The sequence below is a fragment of the Sorex araneus genome, chromosome X (assembly GCF_027595985.1).
Source record: "Sorex araneus isolate mSorAra2 chromosome X, mSorAra2.pri, whole genome shotgun sequence".
Lineage (NCBI taxonomy): Eukaryota > Metazoa > Chordata > Mammalia > Eulipotyphla > Soricidae > Sorex > Sorex araneus.
This window is the reverse complement of record NC_073313.1, coordinates 157,201,804-157,222,108: the sequence shown is the minus strand read 5'-3', so window position 1 is coordinate 157,222,108 and position 20,305 is coordinate 157,201,804.

The following is a 20,305-nucleotide window of genomic DNA, read 5'->3' as shown; positions in this document are numbered from 1 at the left end:
GAGGCCCCACAGGAGCCCCCCACAGCCCGGCTCTGCAGGCACCTCCGCCTGAGGCACTAGGACGTTCCACACTCACCGCGTGCCCATCCTCCTGCCCCAGACCCGTCCCGACATGCAGCGGCCGTCCCCGGCCGGCCGAGTGCAGATGAGACCAGACGGACGAGCAGCCTCGAAGCCTTTATTACCCCGAGTCAGGCAGGGCCAGCGCACAGCCTCGAGCTCAGTCGTTAAGTCAATAAATAAAACAAATCAGCGACATGCACACGGGACAGAAGATCTTTTTTTAGCTGGTGAGTGGAGGAATCCTGGAGGCTGAGCGGTGGCAGAGGTGGCGGGCGGGGGTCATGCGGGGCGGGAGAGCCGTGGCCCAGTCAGACAGAAGGTACAGAGACGCGCTCCTATTTTATTAAAAAAATAGACATCACCGAAGGCACCGAGGAGGGGACGCCCAGTGGGCATCGCACACACGCTCCTGGGTCTGGGGGCTTCCAGGGAGAGTCGACGCTTGTCCTTCCCCCAAGAACCCGGAAGAGAAATCCACAGAGGGCTGGCCTCGAGGGGCCCCGCAGCCCGGGTTTGAGGGCTGTGCCGGCCAGCACTGGGGACGGCCTGGGCGTCATCGAGGTCCAGCGCGGCTGCTTGGACACTTCGGGCCTCGGCCCCGGGTTCAGTCTGGAAGAGAAGGAGAGCCGTGAGAGGCGGCCGGGGTCCCTGCCTACCCGCCCCGGCCCCGGCTGTCCCGGCCAACTCAGGTGGGGGGCGACCCAGGAGGGGCCAAGTGAGGACCCAGAACAGGACGGAGCGGCCCAAGGCACCGGCCACTCTGACGACCCGTGTGCTTGAGACCAGCGGCACCTTGTCAGGGGGCTTCACCCCGGCCCAGGTCTGGACACCCACACCCGCAAACACCCTCCCTGGGCGTGGTGCCCCTCTGTGCATGTGCGGGGTGTGTGGTGCATGTGGGGTGTGTGCATGTGGGGCTTGTGCATATGGGGTTGTGCATGTGGGGTATGTTCATGAGGACGTGTGTGCATGTGGGGTGTGTGTGATGTGGGCTGTGTGCATGTGGGGTGTGTGCATGTGGAGTCTGTGCATATGGGGTGTGTATGGGGTGTGTGCACATATGGGGTGTATGTGGGCTGTGTGCATGTGTGTGTCCATGTAGTATGTACATGTGTATATGGGTGTGTTTGCATGTGAGGTGTGTACATATGGCTGTGTGCATGTGGGCATGTGTATGGGGATTTGCGCATATGGGGTTTGTGCATGTAGTGTATGCATGTGGGGTGTGTGCATGTAATGTGTAGTCTGTGCGTCTGGGGTGTATGTATGTGTGGATTGTGTGCATGTAGTGTGCATGTGGGTTGTGTACATGTGGGTGTGTGCATGTAACATGTGTGTGTAGTCTGTGTGCATGTGGGGTGCATGTGTGCATGGTGCAGGCGTCATCCAGACCCCACTTGATACTGATGGTTTCAGCCCCACAGCCCGGGCCCATGTACTTGGCTTGTTGACAGCCAAGATGCACCTCATATGCCATCTGCTTTGGGGCGTTTCCGGGGGCACTTGGGCCACTCCCTGCCTTGTCCCTGTAGGACTTGGGGTGAAGCTGCGTCTTGCTGCTGAGTGTGGCCTTCAGTGCATGGGGGTGTGGCTGTGAGGTCCACAAGGCCAGGAGTCTGTGTGGGCTGTGTGCATGTCTGTGTGTGCACAGGTCGGCCTGTGTCTGGCTGTGACCGTGGGGGTGTGTGCATGGTCCGCCTGTGTCTGGCTGTGACTATGTGAGTGTGTGTGCATGGGTCCGCCTGTGTCTGGCTGTGACTGTGAGTGTACTGCACATGGGTCCGCCTGTGTCTGGCTGTGACCGTGTGAGTGTGTGTGTGGGTCTGCCTGTGTCTGGCTGTGACTGTGTGAGTGTGTGTACATGGGTCTGCCTGTGTCTGGCTGTGACTGTGTGTGCATGGGTCCGCCTGTGTCTGGCTGTGACTGTGTGAGTGTGTGTGCATGGGTCTGCCTGTGTCTGGCTGTGTGTACGTGTGCATGGGTCCACCTGTGTCTGGCTGTGACCGTGTGTGCGCACATGGGTCCTCCTGTGTCTGGCTGTGACTGTGCGGGTGCTGTGAGTCTTAGTGTCTGTGAGGTAGCAGCAGACAGCGGGAGGTGCTGACTCCGGGTCTTCAGGAAATTCTAGAACATCAAGGAATCAACACGACCTTCCCCAAAGGGATCTTCCCTAACATGCATGTACAGAAACACACACATGCACATTCATGCATGCACATGTGCACATATGTGTGCACACACACGTCTGCATGCACACACACATGCTCTCTCACACACACTTAGTGTTTTGCCAAGCTCAGAGCACTCCAAATATTTGAGCCTTTTAAGTGGTGCTGGGCAGAGAGTCAAGGGAGAGTATCCCGGGGAGTGTGGTTGTAATTAGATAATTAACCAGGGGGCAGCAGAGAAAGCTAAATGGGAGCTTCCTCGGTGGAGGAAGTAATTACGGCGGGTTTTGATATATGAGCCGCGGCAGCGCTCCGAGGGGAAGCGCAGGACCATCCGTGAAAAGCCAAAATGACAGGGGCCGGCCCCGGCCCGTGGCGGGCTCCGGGCTGCTGCGCGTGCCGTGGGGGCCCAGGCTCGGGCAGGAGGGGGGGGCAGGCTCATCAGTGACCAGTGCCCCCTGCACGTCACCCCGACCCCGCCACGTCTGTGAACACGGCGGCATTCCTGGCCGCAAATGGGAACCATCTGGGCTGGGCAGCTGTGGCCCGTGAGTCACCGGGACCCTCCTCCGCCCGCCCCGCCCACCCGCACCCCCCTTGGTCGCTCCCGCCCCCGCCATCGCTCCCGCACCAGGTGACTGTCTCCTGTCTCTGAGTGCCTGTCCTTGGTCACTCTCTGCTCCTGGACACTGGCCAGCGTGAGGGAGCGTCTGTGGCCCCCGCGGGTCATCAGCTCTACCAGTGACAGGTCGAACCTGCCCTGCAGCCTGCAGAGGCAGAGGCCACGCGTGGGGCTCTGCAGCACACGGAGAGGCTGGGGTGAAGGGAGAGGGGCTGGTGCGGAAGGACACTACTCAGGTACACGCCCTCCCCCCCTCCCCGCCAGCTGCCGCCAGCGTCGCGCACACCCACCCCCCATCTGCCGTCCTGCCTGCCTTTCTCCCTGCACCCACTCACCGTCCTCCTCCCTCCCTCCCTCTTCTTTTTCTTCCCATACCCGACAGCACACAGGGGTCACTCCTCGCTCTGAGCTCAGGGGCCCCCTGGCGTGGCTGGAGGGCCCCAGGGGGTGCTGGGGATTGAGTGGGTCACCCACACACAGGTAAGCGGCACCCACCTGGGCTATCACCAGCCCACGGCTGTCCATTTTCTGTCCACTCACCCGCCTTCTCCCCATTAGCGCCTGGCCGTCCACCCTCACCCCCACCATTCCCACCTGCCTCCGTCCGTGTCTGCACCCGCTGTCCAGCCGCCCACGTGCCTGTTCTTCATCGACACCCAGTCACCTGTGCTTCCTCCATCCATCGTCCATTCATCTGCCACCTGTGATCTGTCAAGGCGCCACCACTCAACCCCCAACAGCCCGTCCACCCTACAGAATACGCCACACCTCCGTCTGCCCATCTGCCCACCCACTCACCCACCCATGGCCAGGCCCACTCAAGTCCTCCCTTGGCTTGAGAAGAATCAGAAGTGCACAGGGAGACGCTCCCGGCCGGCCGGGACAGCTCTGCACGCAGAGAGCGCCATGGAGCCACGGGCAGGCGCTGCCCTCTGGCTGGATGGTACACGTCTGCATGCACACACACAGGCATACATGCCAGCATGCACACACAAGCACATACACACATGCAAACACATGCACAGATACGCATACGCACGCACACATGCACATATGTATGCCTGCACACATGCAGATACATGCACACATGCAGACACAAGCACACAGCTGCACGCACACACACAGACATGCACATGCACACGTCTGCACACACGCACACACATCTGGTGGGATTTTGCAGGAGTGCCTGCGGGGGGGGAGGTGATGGTGGGGGTCAAGGGTCATGCACACAGGCCTGGCAGGCAGCAGGGTCCCGAGCCCTCGGCTGCATACTGTCTGTCCCTAAAGGGGGTGGGCTGGGGCAGGGGCAGGTGAGCAGGGACAGCGGGGGGGGGGGGCTCACACCAGCCCTGCCCTGGCCCGTGCCCTCTGGAGCCCCCCCCCCCCCCGCCCCGGCCAGGCTGTTCCACTGAGGGCCGAGCAGGAGCCGCCGTGACCTGAGGGTCACAGGGGCCGGGCAGGAGGGGCCCCCAAGCCGCTTCCAAGAGTGTTGGCTGCCGGGACCATTGTGAACAGAGGCTCTGGGGGGAGGGGGAGCGGCCACTCTCCAAACGGACGGATGGGAGAGCTGCTGGTAAGAGGGGCAGCTCCGGGGGCGGGAACAGCACAACCCTGCAAAGGGCAGGAGGCCTGAGGCCCGTCAGGGGAAGGTTCTAGATCCTGAGAGCCGAGAAAACCCCTAAGGCTTAAGCCAGCAACCTGCAGTGTAACCCCTGGGCCGGGGCAGGAGAGGCAGCCTGCAGTGTAGACGCCTGGACCGGGACAGGAGAGGCAGCCTGCAGTGTAGACGCCTGGGCCAGGGCAGGAGAGACAGTCTGCAGTGTAGACACCTGGGCCGGGGTGGGAGAGACAGCCAGCAGTGTAGACGCCTGGGCCGGGGAGGCGGTGGGGAGGGAGAAGAGCGTCTTGAGGGGTCTCTGTTGTGGCCTCCAGGCCCTGCCTTACACCAACTGCACTCGGGAAAGGAAGGGCCGAGACATGGATGGTGGGCGAGTGAGAGTATGACCGTGAGCATCTGATGGACAGTGAGGGTGTGTGTGACCGTGAGCATCTGATGGACAGTGAGGGTGTGTGACCATGAGCCGTCTGATGGACAGTGAGAGTGTGTGACCGTGAGCATCTGATGGACAGTGAGGGTGTGTGACTATGAGCATCTGATGGACAGTGAGAGTGCGTGTGACCGTGAGCCGTCTGATGGACAGTGAGAGTGTGTGTGACCGTGAGCCGTCTGATGGACAGTGATGGTGTGTGACTGTGAGCCGTCTGATGGACACTGCTGGTGTGTGACCGTGAGCCGTCTGATGGTCAGTGAGAGTGTGTGTGACTGTGAGCCATCTCATGGACACTGCGGGTGTGACCGTGAGCCGTTTGATGGACAGTGATGGTGTGTGACCATGAGCCGTCTGATGGACACTGCTGGTGTGTTTGACTGAGCCGTCTGCACTGGAACAATTAGGGTGTGTCTGACTGACTGGAAGCTATCTCACTGGGACAATGCAAGTGTTTCAGGTGTCTATGGTTGTGTATGAGTGTGTGGCTGTGTCTGTATGTGAGTTTGTGAGCCTCTGTACTGTAACCATGTGTGAGTGAAGATGTGTGATTGTGACTGTGTCTAGTCGTGACTGTGTGTGAAATGTGTTGTGTGTGCAGGTATGAGTCATCTGCACTGTAACGGAGTGTGAGTGAATGTGTGACTATGTGTGTGATTGTGACCACGTTTGTTCTGTGATTGTGACTATGTGTGTGACTGTGTCTATACGTGTGACTTTGACTGTATGATTGTGTGTGACTGTAACTATGTGTGTGTAAATGTGTGACTGTGTCTGTGTATGTGACTGTACCTATATGTGTGTGGTGTGAACGGTCTGCACCGTAACTGTGTGAGTGAATGTGACTATGTATGTATGTGTGAGCTGTCTTCACTGGAGCTGTGTGTGTGTCTGTGCCCATGTGTGTGACTGTTTATGTGTGTGATTGTGACTATGTGTATGATTGTGTCTGTGTGTGGTTGTGACTATGTGTGTGGTTGTGATTATGTGACTGTGTCAATGTGTGTGACTGTGTCAATGTGTGTGACTGTGACTATGTGTGTGACTGTGAATGACTGTGCCTTGTGTGACTGTGGTTATGTGTGTGATTGTCACTATGTGTATGACTGTGTCTGTGTGTGACTGTGTCTATGTGTGTGTGATTGTGATTATGTGTATGACTGTGCCTGTGTGTGACTGTGACTATGTGTGTGACTGCGTCTATGTGTGTGTGACTGTGTCAATGTGTATGACGGTGTCTGTGTGTGACTGTGTCTATGTGTGTGTGACTGTGACTATGTATGTATGTGACCACGTGTGAGTGTGCATGTGTGTGAGTGTATGCGTGTGAGCACATGCAGGCTTGAAGGAGCGGACAGGGCAGCGGAGCAGGGAGGCGGAGAGCGGATGGGTGTGGGGTGCTCCCCAGCACTGCCCCCTGCTGGAGGGAGACTGGCACCGCAGGGGAGAGCAGGACCCTGGACAGGGCCAGCGGGGCTCCAGGTGCCCCGGGGAGGGCAGGTGGGCAGGAACCAGGGCAGCTGTGCCTCGGGGCAGGGGTGGACGCGGCTCTGGCCAGACTGCAGGGGAAGGTGGGGGCTGCCCCCACCCCTGCATTGCCGACCTGGGAGTGGGTTGCCAGGGCGATGCCCACGTGGTGAGAAGCAGACGCGTCCTGCCGGGCTGCGGAGCCGCCAGCTGAGCCCCCAGACTGGCTTCGGGAGAGACGGAGTGCTCACACTCGGGGCACAGCCACCCCACCCGCCCCGGGGCCCTCGCACGGCCCAGACAGCAGCCGCGGACACGGAAGCTCACGTCTGCGCGTGTCCCGAAGGGCAGGGTCCTCCCCTGGCGGTGGGACGGCCCGGGCCCGCCCCACGCGTCCGGGGCCAGCAGACCCCAGGGGCTGAGGCGGGGCCTGCGCCAGCTCCCAGGAGACCCTGGGCCGGACGCAGGACACGCTCTCCCCGGCCCTGAGCTCGACGTTCAATTCCTTCTGCTCACTGTTGGTGTGGGGGCCACTCCGGTGGGCTCGGGGCCCTGCGGACGCCAGGGACTGGACCTGGCCAGGCCATCACCCTCCCCTCTGCCCCGTCACTGCAGCCCCTCATCTCGCAGCTTAGTTTTTAAACAGTGAACCACCGTGAGATGCACAGTCACAGGGTGTTGATGCCGGGTGTCAGTCACAACGTGCAACACCGTCCCTTCAGTGCACGTGTCCCAGCAGCAATGTCCCCCTCACGCCACCCTCCCGCCTGCCCCAGCCTGCCTCCATGGTAGGCGCTGTTCTTCCTCCCTCCCTTCACTCCACCTCTCCCCCTCCATGGCTGTTAGGCTCATACTTTTTTTATATCCCACAAGTGAGTGCGACCATTCTATGCCTATTCCTCCCTTTCGACTCATTACTCTCAGCATGACACTCTCCACGTCCATCCACGCATAAGCAAATATCATGACTTCACTCTTCCTGCTGTGTAGTATTCCGCTGTGTAGATGTACCATAGTTTCTTTGTCCATTCATCTGTTCCCGGGCACTTGGGCCGTTTCCAGATTCTGGCTCTGTGTACAGGGCTGCAGTGAACACAGGAGTGCAGACGGCGTTCCTGCTGTGTCTCTGCGGCCCCTGTGGGGAAGCCACCACAGGTGAGCAAGCCTTGGCCCTCCAGGGGAAAATCAGCTCCCGGAAACAAGATGCGTGTGGAGAGCCTGGTGGGGGGCCAGTAAGAGGGCCGGCCCCGGGACCACGAGTGGGGTGGCCTGGCCACAGTCTCGGAACCAAGATTCCGGGTCCCTGAGGTGACGTGGCCCAGCCCCCAGGCTAACGGGACAGAGGTGAAGAATATGTGTGTTCAACAGGCACCAGAGCTGTTGGGGGGCAGTGGGGGTGTCTCCGAGGGGAGGGGGCTATGAGGGGACAGCGGGGGCTCTGAGGGGATGGCAGGGGGCTTTGAGGGGATGGCGGGGGGCTCTGAGGGGACAGGGGGCTCTGAGGGGATGGCGGGGGGCTCTGAGGGGATGGCGGGGGGCTCTGAGGAGATGGCGGGGGGCTTGGAGGGGACAGGGGGCCCGGAGGGGATGGTGAGGGGCTCGGAGGAGACGGGTGGCTCTGAGGGGATGGCGGGGGGCTCTGAGGGGATGGTGGGGGCTCTGAGGGGATGGTGGGGGGCTCTGAGGGGACGGAGGGGGGCTCTGAGGGGATGGCAGGGGGCTCTGAGGGGACAGGGGCTCTGAGGGGACGGAAGAACAGAGGCTGCATGTCCGTGTTCTGGCTGGGGACTGAGGAGGGGTGGAGGGAGGCAGTGCCGTGGGTGGAGAAGGCCGTGGAGCCGAGTGGCCAGGGTCACCAAGCCGCGGCTGTGCCCTCGCCTTCCCGGGCAGTGCAGGCTGGCGGCCCACGGCTCTCGGCGGCACAGAGGGAGGAGGATAAACACGGTGACGGGAGAGAAACAGGTGCGTCTGCGACTGGCCCCGAGTGGGTCTCAGCCCCGTCACACCGCCCCATGGGACTAGCCAGGGTCCCGCCTCGGCCACGGCTGGGACACACTGAGACTGTTGGAAGCATCCCGGACACCGCGACGGTCGCCGGCCCACTGCTGTGATCAGGGACAGCGGAGACGCCGGCTGGGCAGGGCTGGGTGTGCAGGGCCTGCCCAACCGGGCACTTGGGAATCAGACGGGGACAAAGGGGTCCTGGGGGAGCAGCTCTGAGCGTGCCTATCCCTGCAGAGGCTCTGAGCACTTGGTCCTGCCCGCGGTGAGTGCTCCCGCCCGCGGTGGGTGCTCCCACCCGCGCTGAGTGCTCCCGCCCGCAGTGAGTGCTCCTGCCCGCATTGAGTGCTCCCACCCACAGTGCGTGCTCCCACCCGCGCTGAGTGCTCTCGCCCGCGCTGAGTGCTCCTGCCCGCATTGCGTGCTCCCACCCACAGTGGGTGCTCCTGCCCGCGGTGAGTGCTCCAGCCCGCAGTGAGTGCTCCCACCCACAGTGAGTGCTCCAGCCTGCAGCAGGTTCCCAGTGGCCTCCTGGTCCTGCTGACTGATGCCCCCACCCGGCAGGGGCTTTGTCCAGCGGGCACTGCAGCTAAGGGAGAAGCTGGTCCTGTCCAGGACTCTGCTGCCCCTGAGGCTCTCCTGCCTGCCCAGCGCCTGGGCTCCGCGAAGCAGAGCTGCCGGTATTTTCTCACCCACCCACAGGCCATGCCCGGCCCCCAGCGAGAGGCCCCAGGAGGGGATGGGCTGCAGGGCTCCGGAACAGTCTGGAAAGGGAAGTGTCCCGGCCCTGTCCTGCCCCCAGGCCTGGGAGGACCAGGAGGTGCAGGCTGAACAGCTCGGCCCACCCCAACCGGGCCAGGCCTGGGCAGGAAGGGGGTGGACAGGGCATGGGTGGGGTGGGCACGGTTGCAGTGGGTAGACCAGCTGGCTCTTCGCCCTCATGTTTGCCATGTGTGTATCTGTGTGTTTGTGTGGTGCACGTTGTGTGTGTGCACACAACATCCGTCATATCCCACATACATTGTCACCACAGCTACACTGTAGGACACGTGTCTGTGTGCCACGGCGCATCTGGGCAGAACAGAGCGTACACGCGTGCATACATGGATTACCCGTGCTGAGCCACAGCTGCCTGTACATGCATGTCTGACCCTTTATCTCAGCCCAGGAACTACATGTGCACACACGTGACCTCTTGTGCCACACGCTGAGAAGCATCTCTGGGGGTCGCCGGGTCAGGTGTGGGGCTCCGAGGCCAGCCGCCTCCCCACCCCCCCCCCACGCATCCCTGCGGTGCCCAGGGCTCCGCCGCCGGGCATAGACGGTGGCTCTGGGAAGTGGGGCCTGCCCCGAGGGGGGCTGCGGGGGGCAGACACCGGCCCTTCACGGCTGCTGCCCGCGGCCACCCTGTCCGGACGTGTGTCCCCGAACACGCGCTTTCCATCCACCTTCAGAGCACACTGGGCCGCAGTCCGAGGCGGACGCTGGAAATCGACCTTCAGTGTGACAGGTCAGGACCCGCCTGAGGGGCTTGTCTGGGGGCTCAGGCCCTGCCCACGGCCCCGGGGGCATGTCTGGAGGCCGGGGGTCGCGTGTCTGCACCACACAGCCCCCACGCGTGGGCGGCGGGCAGGGCAATGACCTCCCGGCCCGATGGAGTTAGTGGATGAACACGGCGAGGAGGCGGGCTGAGGGCTGTGGGTGCCTGAGGGCCAAGACTGGGGGGGGGCGAGGGAGGGAGGCGAGGGAGGGGAACTGAGGGAGGGGCAGCGGGCGGGGAGGGCGCTCTGGACGGGAGCTGGGGTCGGGGCCAGAGACGCCAGCGGTGGTGGCGAGGCTGCCGGGCCAGCACAGGGGCCGAGAGCAAGGAGGACCCCTCGTCTCGTCTCCCGCTGACCAGTGGGGCCCCACCCGCGGGCCTCCCAGGGCCGCCGCCCCACCCGGCACGGCCAGCAGCAAAGGGGCTCCCGCTGGCGCCCACCCCGGTTTCTGGTGGGCAACGGGACGCTGCAGAGACCCCCGGGACCAGGAGCACTGAGGCTGTGGAGTCCAGCGTGGCTGGAGGGCGTGGCCACGCCGTGACCGCAACGGGAGGGAGCGGAGCCCTGCAGCGGCTCGGCAGGTGCGGTCAGCGCTGCTGGGCCCCGGGTCGGAGGACGGCGCTCGCCGCACACCCTGTCCGTGGAGTGGCGGGGGCTGGGCTCAGCGCGGTCACCACAGCCCCCGCTGGGAAACCAGCGAGCACCAGCCCTTGGTCTGCCCCGGGACATGCGCCCTGGTTCCCCCACTGCCTGCCACACTGCCACACGCCCACCTGCCACACCCGCCACACGCCATGCCACCACATGCCACATGCCACGCCGCCACACGCCATGCCTGCCACACGCCATGCCCGCCCGCCACATTCTGTATCTCCACATCCCGCATCTGCTGTGTTCCGCACCTGCGTATTCCACGCCTGCCACACTGCGCCTCACGCCCCACTCCCTCCCCACACGCCTGTCGTGCTCCATGCCCGTGACACTCCCTGGCACCCGCCTGCTCCACGTTGTCCATACCCCGCCCACGTGTCCCACAAGTGCCACATCCTACCGCCACGTCCCACGCCTGCCCCACGCCTGTCCCACGCCTGTGCTCCATGCCTTCGGCCATGTGTGGTGTGGGCAGCGGCTGCAGGCAGGACCCCGCTGCCACTCGCTGCCAGCTTCACCCGCGGGAACCTCGGTGGCACGGAGACGGGATCACGCCCGTAGGCATGTCTGTGGGGGCAATGTGACACCCCGCAAAGCTGCCCCCAAGGGCCCAGACTCTGCCTGCCGGCTCCTGGGGGTCCTGAAGGACAGACGCAGGCGCAGGACACAGCTGACCCCGGTGCGGAGGGAGGGCACAGCGCCCGGCGGGCCCTCTGCAGCTTGCCCGGGGCTGAGCCACAGACGCTGAAGTGAGGGCCAGCGGGCACAGCCGACCAAGGGCCACTAGCACAGGTGAGTGACGGACTGGCAGCAGGAATGAGAGAGTGGGAGAGTGAAGGAGTGAGCGAGTGCGTGAACCAAGGACTGCGTGAGTGAGGGAATGACTAAGTCAGTGAATGAGTGAATGAGTAAAGTGAGTGAATGAGGGAGTTAGTAAACAAGTAAGCAAGTGAGTGAATAAGTGAATGAGTAAATGAGTGAGTGAATGAGTAAATGAGCAGATGAGTGAGCAAGTGAGTGAATGAGCAAGCAAGCAAATGAGTGGGTGAGTGAATGAGCGAGGGAGTGAATGAACGAGTGAATGAGTGAGTGAACGAGCTAGTAAGTGAGTGACTACGTGAGTGAGTGGATGAGTGAGTGAGTGGGTAAATGAGTGAGCAGGTGAGTGAGTGAATGAGTGAACGAGTGGTGAGTGGATGAGTGAATGAGCGAGTGAGCAGGTGAGAGTGAGTGAGTGAATAAGTGAATGATGAGTGGGTGAGTGAATGAATGAGTGAGTGGGTGAGTGAGTGAATGTGTGAGTGGGTGAGTGAATGAGTAGGTGAATGATGAGTGGGTGAGTGAATGAATGAGTAGGTGAATGAATGTGTGAGTGGGTGAGTGAATGAGTGAGTGGGTGAGTGAGTGAATGTGTGAGTGGGTGAGTGAATGAATAGGTGAATGATGAGTGGGTGAGTGAATGAGTGAGTGGGTGAGTGAGTGAATGTGTGAGTGGGTGAGTGAGTGAATGAATGAGTGAATGAGTGAATAAGTGAGTGAATGAGTGAATGAGTGAGTGAATGAATGAGTGAATAAGTGAGTGAATCATTGAGTGAATGAGTGAGTGAATGAATGAGCAGGTGAGTGAGTAAGTGAATGATGAGTGGGTGAGTGAGTGAATGAGTGAATGAATGAGTGAGCAAGCGAGTAAACTAGGGAATAAGTGAATGAGTGAATGAATGAGTGAGCAAGCGAGTGAGTAAACTAGGGAATAAGTGAATGAGTGAGTGCGCGGCTGCGCTGGCTCCCCTAGCACGGTGCCTTTCTCTGCCTCGGGGGCACACGAGGCCCGTCGGGGCCCTGGCGAAGGGGCATCTGGTCACTGCCGCTGCCGGACACTGGGCTGTAGCCCTGGCGTGGCCCCACGCGTCCCTGCGTGTCCCCGGGCGCAGCCTGGCCTGTTCCGGCCTGCCCGTCGGCGGGCCTGGGCCCCTGGGCCACGGCTTTTCCTTCCGTCTCGCTTCTGCCTGGGGACAGTCCCCGAAGGGAGGCTCCCGGGAGGAGGCTCACGCCCTGCCCTGGTCTCCGGGTCCTTCCGGGGGCGGGGGAGGCGCCTGCTCCGCCCCCCACTCCCGGTGGGCACGTCACCCCAGGGACCCCCAGGGGCACCGCCCCCTGGGCCCGGCCTGCAGGACCCCACGAGAAATGGGCTCCTGCCCTCCCGCTGTCCCCTTGTGGCGGCCCCGCAGCCTCTGGTCATCCTGACCCTTGGGCTCAAGCCCGAGCCAGAAGGTCTGAGGTGCCTGCTCGGCCGACAGTGGCTGGACCTGCTGAGTCAGGGGCTTAGGGGGCTCTGGGGACCCCGAGGGAGGTGGGACCCCACTTCTGATGGCTCTGGGGGGTGGGCAGGGCCACTCGTGAGTCCCAGGCGGGCACCTGGGAGAATGGGGGGCCCAGAGCAAGCAGCCGCAGCCAGTCGAGACCCCCCTCAGAGGGGCCTTTACTTTCCCAGAGACGCCAACGGCCAAAGGCAGGGCTGGGGGGACCCCCACCAGGTCAGAGGAGATCGGGGTCACACTTGCACGGGGACACCCCCCTCTGCCACAGCCAGACACGGGCATAACCCCCAGCTATGCCCGGACGCGGGGGCACCCCCCAGAGAACAGACACAGGGGTCTGCACCCCTCTCAGCTGCACCTGAACATTTCCCCTCTTTTGGGAGTGCTGGCCAGTCACACGGCCGGCCCAGGCTGACCCCGGTACCCGCAGAGTCCCTGAGCGGGCCAGGGTTAACTCCTGAGAGCAGGCCAGGAGTAAGCACCTGGGGACAGTGAGGCTCCCAAACAGGCAGAAACCAAGAAGAGGACGTCGCCTTAATGGGGCTGGAGCGACAGCACAGCGGGGAGGGCGCTTGCCTCACATGCGGCCAACCCGGGTTCGATTCCCAGCATCCCATAGGGTCCCCTGAGCACCATCAGGAGTAATTCCTGAGCGCAGAGCCAGGAGTAACCCCTGAGCATCGCCGAGTGTGACCCAAAAAGCAAAATAATAATAATAATAATAATTGGTATCCTAAGAGCATGAATGAGCCCCGAGGACACACCAACCACAGGGCAGCAGATCAGCCTCCAGCTGGGACCTACCGGCAGGTGAGGCCGGCACCACCCAGCCTGGGGCTCCGGGTTTCCTGGGATGCGTCTGTCCCGAGCTGTGCACCCTCAAATGCAGCAGAAATGCAGCAGAAATACATTTCTGGCGTGAGCCTGGAGTGTGATCCAGGCACAGTGCTCGGGTGCCACGGGGCGAGGGTCTGACCCGGGCACGGCAGCGTCCTGGGCCGTGATGGCCATAGCCCCCACTCAGACCTGGCGCAATTCCCCCATTTTGCTTTCTGATGCCGAGAAGTTCCGGAACATTCTTTAAGGCTCGATCAGTGTCACCTTGGCCTCCTGTCTCTGCTCCTCCCCCACAGGACCTGCCGTGAGGCCCACCCGCCTCCCGCCCCGGCACTGCCCTGGACACTCTCAGGCCGCTGCCCGCACCCCTCCGCCCGGGAGGGAGGCGAGCTGGACCCAGGGACAAGCCTGTGACGATCGCCCAAGCGGGAGCCGCGAGCCCCAGCAGGCCCATGCCCGCCTCTCCTGGACACCTGGGCCTGCCTGTGTCCCCGTCCGTGGGGCCACCGCCCCAGGCACGTCGGGCCCTGCTCAGTGACCCGCGGACAGGGCTATGCCGTGACGTCCCGCAGCTGCATCCACCAGCAGGAGGCTGACCAGCTGCGTGGCGGGTGCGGTTGCTGGGGAGTGTCCAGCAGGCGCCCCCCCCCCGGGGCTCCGCAAGCGCTGACCGGCCCAGGCCCGCACCCGAGGCCTCTCCGTGGGCCGAGTCCCCAGTGGGTTTGCCCGAGTCCTGGTTTGAGCCACTTGTGGCCCAGTGTCGTCCCGGCCACAGGGCCTGGCGTCTGCGGCGCGGGCTGGGTGGGCCCGTTGCCGGGGTCTGTCCCTCCCTGCAGTGCCCACACCCTGGGCCCCTCTGCCTTCCGTGTCCTCCCTGAGGCCAGTGGACCCGCACCTGGGCCAGCTGCTGCCCACCTGCGTCTCCTCAGGACGCCCCTGCAGCCCACCCCCCACACACACACGGCCAGACCAGCCTCCTCTGCCCGGAGCGCAAAGGCAGCCGCCCGCACCCGAGCCAGCGAGCACTAGGCAGAGGGCCCCTCAGAGCCAGCCCGGGCACTGGCAGGCAAAGCTCGTCTACACTCGTGGCCCCACCCCGAGCCAGACGGGGCCTAGCCCCAACGCGCTCCAGAGAGCCTAGATCCAGTGTGTACGTGCATATGTGTGTGTATTTGTGTGTGTGTGCATGTATGCACAAATGTGTACTGTCTTTTTTTTTTTTTTTGCTTTTTGGGTCACACCTGGCGATGCACAGGGGTTACTCCTGGCTCTGCACTCAGGAATCACCCCTGGCCGTGCTCAGGGGACCATATGGGATGCTGGGATTTGAACCCGGGTCGGCCTCGTGCAAGGCAAACGCCCTACCCGCTGTGCTATCGCTCCAGCCCCCATGTGTACTGTCTTATGTGTGCGTGTGTGCTTGTGTGCACATGTGTGCTATGTGCCATGTGTGTACTGTGTGCATCTGTGTCCTGTTCATGTGCCATGTGCACTGTGTGTGCAGATGTGACCATGTCTGTGGGTGTGTACATGTGTGTGCTCAAGTATGCACATATGTGTGCAGGTGTGTGGACATGCATCGTGGATATTCAGGGCAAGGGAGTCCCAGGGTAGCACACTCCTGCCCTCCCCAACCCCAGTGCCTTGTCAGAGACCCAGACACCCGCATTCCGGAGGCCCCCAGGCGGGAGGGAAAGTGGGAGCTGCCCCTCCCTCCGTTCCTCCCGTAGTCTGCCCCCTCCCCTCCCCCCTTCCTTTGTTCTCTCCCCACTCGGTCCTCTGTCCCCTGCCTTTTGCAGAGGGGCACCCATTCTTTCTTCGTTCTGCTTTGTTTGGGGGCACACCAACAGTGCTTAGGGCTTGCTCCTGGCTCAGTGCTCAGGAATCACATCTGGCAGCAATGTGGCCTGAGCCTGGGCTGGCCCCGTGCAAGGCAAGTGCCCTCCCTGCCGTCCTACGCTCCGGCCCACGGGTGCCCTCCCCGGAGCTCTGCTCTGGAGTGGAGAGTGCCCTCTGCTCCGTGACCCGGGTTCCCAGCGTCAAGGGTCTCTGCAGAGGACAACGGTCCCCCCAGAGCAGTGGCCACTGGCGTGACAGACACAGCCCGGCTTCCCAGGCCACACGGCGTGGACATGGGTGCGGAGGCAGCACGAGGGACCGAGCAGGTGGGGCCCCAGGGCCACGGGGCTGCAGCTGGGGCCAGAGCAGACGGGAAACGCAAAGAGCCAGGCAGCACCTCGGCCCAAGCCCCACAGCACCCAGCAAGGACCAGCCCCGAGGCCTGGGGGGACACGGGGGGGGGGCCGTCATGCCGGAACTGGCTGGAGGGTCCTGGACACTGGGGTGCCGGGGGGCCCAAGCTGCCGGGGGACCTCTTGCTCGCCAGGTCTCCGGGGGCAGAGCGCGCCTCGGAGCTGGACCTTTGGGTCGGGCGGTGCCGGCTCCTCCTCTGTCCTGGGTGCTGAGCCGGGCCAGCTACTCAGTCCCCGTGCAGGCCCCGGGCCCCTCCCAGCTCCGAGGCCACCCCTGCCGCAGCTGCCCGCAGCTTCCGGTCACTCCCGGGGCTCCTGACACCTGCCCCCTCCAAGGTCAAGCCCGACGGACCTCGCAAGGACAGGACCCCCAGGCACCCCTCAGGGAGACCCCCAGGGCAGCCCCCCAGGACCCCTCCTCAGCATCGGAGCCCAGAGGCAGGGACTCCACTTCTCGGGGTGGGGGGGGGCTGTGGCCTCCCGTGGGGCTGGGGCAAGGCCAGAGTCAGGCCCCTGGGCGCCCCGAATCCTGCCTGCAGGGCTCGGCAGAGCCCCGTGAGACCCGCCCCTGCCCCCACACCCACCGCTGCCAGGGCTGGTCCCCCCGCCCCGCTCAGGGTTGAGTCCCACTTCCTGCTGCTGCCCTGAGTCCCCCTCCTGGGGCTGTGTCCACACGGGGCCCGGCGAGCTCGCTGGCCCTTAGCTTCTCGGCTTCTCCCTGCTCCCGGGGGGTGGGTGGGCGCGGCCTCCGGGGCTCCTGGAACGAGGCCCCAGGCCCGAGACCACCGTCCCAGCCCCCGGGGCAGACAAGCCCACCTGTGCGTCTCCAGGAAGGACCCACGTGGCCCAAACACGAGGCAGAGACGGACGCGGGGGGCCGGGGGGCGGGAGAAGGGGCTCCTTCTTCGCGGCGGGTGAGCTGGGTGCCCCTGGGGAGACCCCCGTGTGGAGGGGCCGTGCCTGAGTCGGGGCCTCGCGGTGGCTCCCCGGGCTGGGGGCCCGGCCCAGAGGAGGGGGCAGTGCCGGCGGGCAGGAGGGAAGCTCTGCTGGCCTGGGGCGGGCCGCCCCCCCCCGTGGCCCCCCACACCCGAGTCTCTGGCCATGGCAGCGTGTCCCGGGCTCCACGACGCCGTCTCTGCCTCAGAACCTGTGGCCGGAGCCGGGCCCTTCCGGGTGCCAGTGGCGGGCTCAGCCTGCCGGACGCAGAGGGTCAGCGGGGGCAGCCAGGTCCCTGGGGGGCCGCGCCCGCACCAGCAGCTTCTCTGGCTCCCTGTGTGCCCCTCGGGGCCGGGCGTCGCTACAGTGACCAGCAGTGGCCAAGCCCCCTGCCCCTGCCCCCGGCCGCCGACCGCCCCTTCGCTGATTCCCTGCTTGGTCCTTCCCACAGCCTGTGTTTCGCACACGGCTCCTCCTGTCCCACTAACTTCCCTTCGTTTCGCTTCTGCTGTGCCAAGGCTGAGCCCCACGCGAGGCGAGTGCCGGCCTCACCCCTCGGCCCCGCACCCGGGTTCCGGCTCGGCAGCTGTGACCCCAAAGCCACGCCCTCCCGGACCCCAGGCTGGGTTCTGGGGAAACACCCCCGGGGGAGCGTGTGGCTGACCGTCCCCGCCGTCCATCCGCCGGCAGGCCACGCCCAGGCCAGAGCTGCCCGGGACTGAGAGGAGCTGCCCGCGGGTGGCAGGCTGGGCCGGGGGCCACTCTGGGCGCTGACCGACCAGCCCCCACAAGCCCGGGCCCCCCAGGATGGCCCAGCCCCAGGGCGTCTGCCGGGCAGCCCACGGCTCGTCCTCCGAGGCCGCGGCAGGAAGCAGCTCGGGGACACCCATCTGCAGGCAGGGGCTCTGCGGGGGCCTCTGGACCACCCGGAGCTGCTGCGCGGCGGGGGGGCGCACACGGGGTGGGGGCGAGCCCAGCGCAGGGGCAGGGGCCGCCCTGCAGGAGCCCCGGGCACCGCCAGGGTGAACCCCAAACTGAGTAGTCGCAGTTCAGTGGAATTAAAGGCCGTCTTCACCCGCCACACAAATACCACCACTGTCTAGTTCTAGAACCTTCTCACTGCCCGAGCAGAGCCCACACCCATGCCGGGCACCCCTGCCCCTCCCGGCTGCCCGTCCCTTCCCCAGAGCTGCAGGCAGGCAGCTCTGCCAAGGACAGGCCAGTGCCGTCCCCAGGCCTGTGCTGGAGGGTCCTTGTTCTCCCCTCTGTGGGTGGCAGGCCGGAAGTGGACGGCCGGGTCAGTGTCCGCGGGCGTCGCTGGCCAGGCCGCCGTTGGCATTCGCGTCCCCTCACCTTGGGCAGAGCCGAGTCCAGGGCGGCCTCGAGTTTCCAGACCGGGGCTGGAGCAAGGACGCGAGGGGGTGGCCCAGACACCAGGGTGGGCCCGGGAGACCCCCTGGGAAGCCGCCGTGGGGCCCCGAGGGCCGAGGGTCTGAGCCGGAGGGACTCGCTCACTCACAGGCTCTGGGCCCCGGCGTACAGCCCAGCGGGAGGCTCGGGGCCACTGCCCGCCCTGGCCGCCCCTCCGGGGAGGGCGAGACACGCCGGCCTCAGGAGGGCAGCCCCCGGGGCTCTGCAGGGAGCGGGAGCGAGCAGGGTCGGAGGTCAGCGGCCTCGCAGGGAGCCAAGGTCAAGCCACGCAGCCACCGTGACGGGCGTGTCCCCCACGCTAGGCTCGGCCACCAGGCCCTGGACCCAAGACAGGTGAGCCTGGGCTGAGAGAGGGGCCTGTCTGTGGGGTCCGAGCTCAGCAGTCGGGAGGGGGGAGGCAGGGGAGGCCCTGGCAGAGCCGTGAGCGGGCAGCTGTGGGCCCCAGACTTCACGGCCACTTTCCCACCTGACCCTGCGAGGGTCTGGGGTGCGAGGTCGGGCTCGCGGCCCCCGCGGCTCTCCCAGGCCAGGGTCCCACCCCACCCTCTGACTTGGCCATTCCTGAAATCGCCGCCCTTTCTCGGTGAAGGGCTCACAGCACCGGTCAACGCCCAGTTGGACACGCGGACGAGGCCGCTCCACGGCGCCCGCCACGGCCTGGGCCCCGTCCTCGCGCTGCCCGGGGAGGGGGGCGGTCAGATGCAGCGGAAGGCGTGGGCTCCGGGGGGGCCCCGAATACCCCCAGGGCAGGCCTGGAGCCCCGGCACTGGCCCTTCCCTCACAGAGGACCCACTGGGCCCAAGAGGCAGGAGAAGCGCCGGCAGCCCAGGGCTGCAGGCATGTGTGCGGGTGGGTGACCTGGGAAGGAAGGAAAACACGCAGTACACGCGCACACACACTCACATACACCACACACTCACATACACACAATCACACATACACATATATACACTCACACTCACAATACACTCACATACTCACACTCACATACAACACACTCACATACACATACACTCATACAGCACAGACTCACATACACAACCACACACACAAAACTCACATACAACACACACACTAACACTCGCGTATAGTATACACACTCTCACTCACATACAACACACACATACAGCACACATACTTGCACACTCACACTCACATACACACACTCACACATACAACACACATACACACTCACATGCACATACACTCACACACTCACAGACACTCACACTCATACACACTCAACACACACGTTCACACACTCTCATACACACACACACACTCACACTCATACACACTCAACACACACGTTCACACACTTTCATACACACACACATACACACACTCACATGCACACACTCACACACACACCCAGCACCCGCCCTGAGCCTGCATCTGGCCTGAGTGAGGGGACGGGGCGCGTCAGGACTGTTCGTGTGGCGAGGCTCAGCCACCCCGCGCAGTGCACACTCGGGCCGTTCAGGCGGACACGCCTGTCGGCTGCTGCCCTGGAGGCTTCTCCCGCCTCTGGCTCTCGGACTCCAGCAGGCGGTGCCCTCGCCCGCCCAGCGCCGCCCCTGCTCCAGGCCCACCTGCTCCGCAGCCAAGGCCACAGCGGCCCTGGGGCAGACACAGACCCACGGGGTGCAGGACGCCCGAGAATGCAGCGACCCAAATTGCTTAGTTCGTGTTTGGGGCCCCACCCGGCAGTGCTCAGGGCTTCCCCCGGCTCTGCACTCAGGGGTCACTCCTGGCAGGCTCGGGGGGCCCTCGGGGGACCCACAGCCCACCACAGGGCTCCCTCCAGAGAGGGGAGAGGCAGCCGTGGCCTTCGCCTGCACCCCGGGGGCCAGGTCTGGGCGGGGGACCGAGGGCTCCCGACGGGGTCCTCTGCCCTGTGGGTGCCTCGGGCTGTGAGCACCCCCCCCTCTGGGCTGGGGCCTGCGAAGGGTTAACAGAAAGCAGGGTCG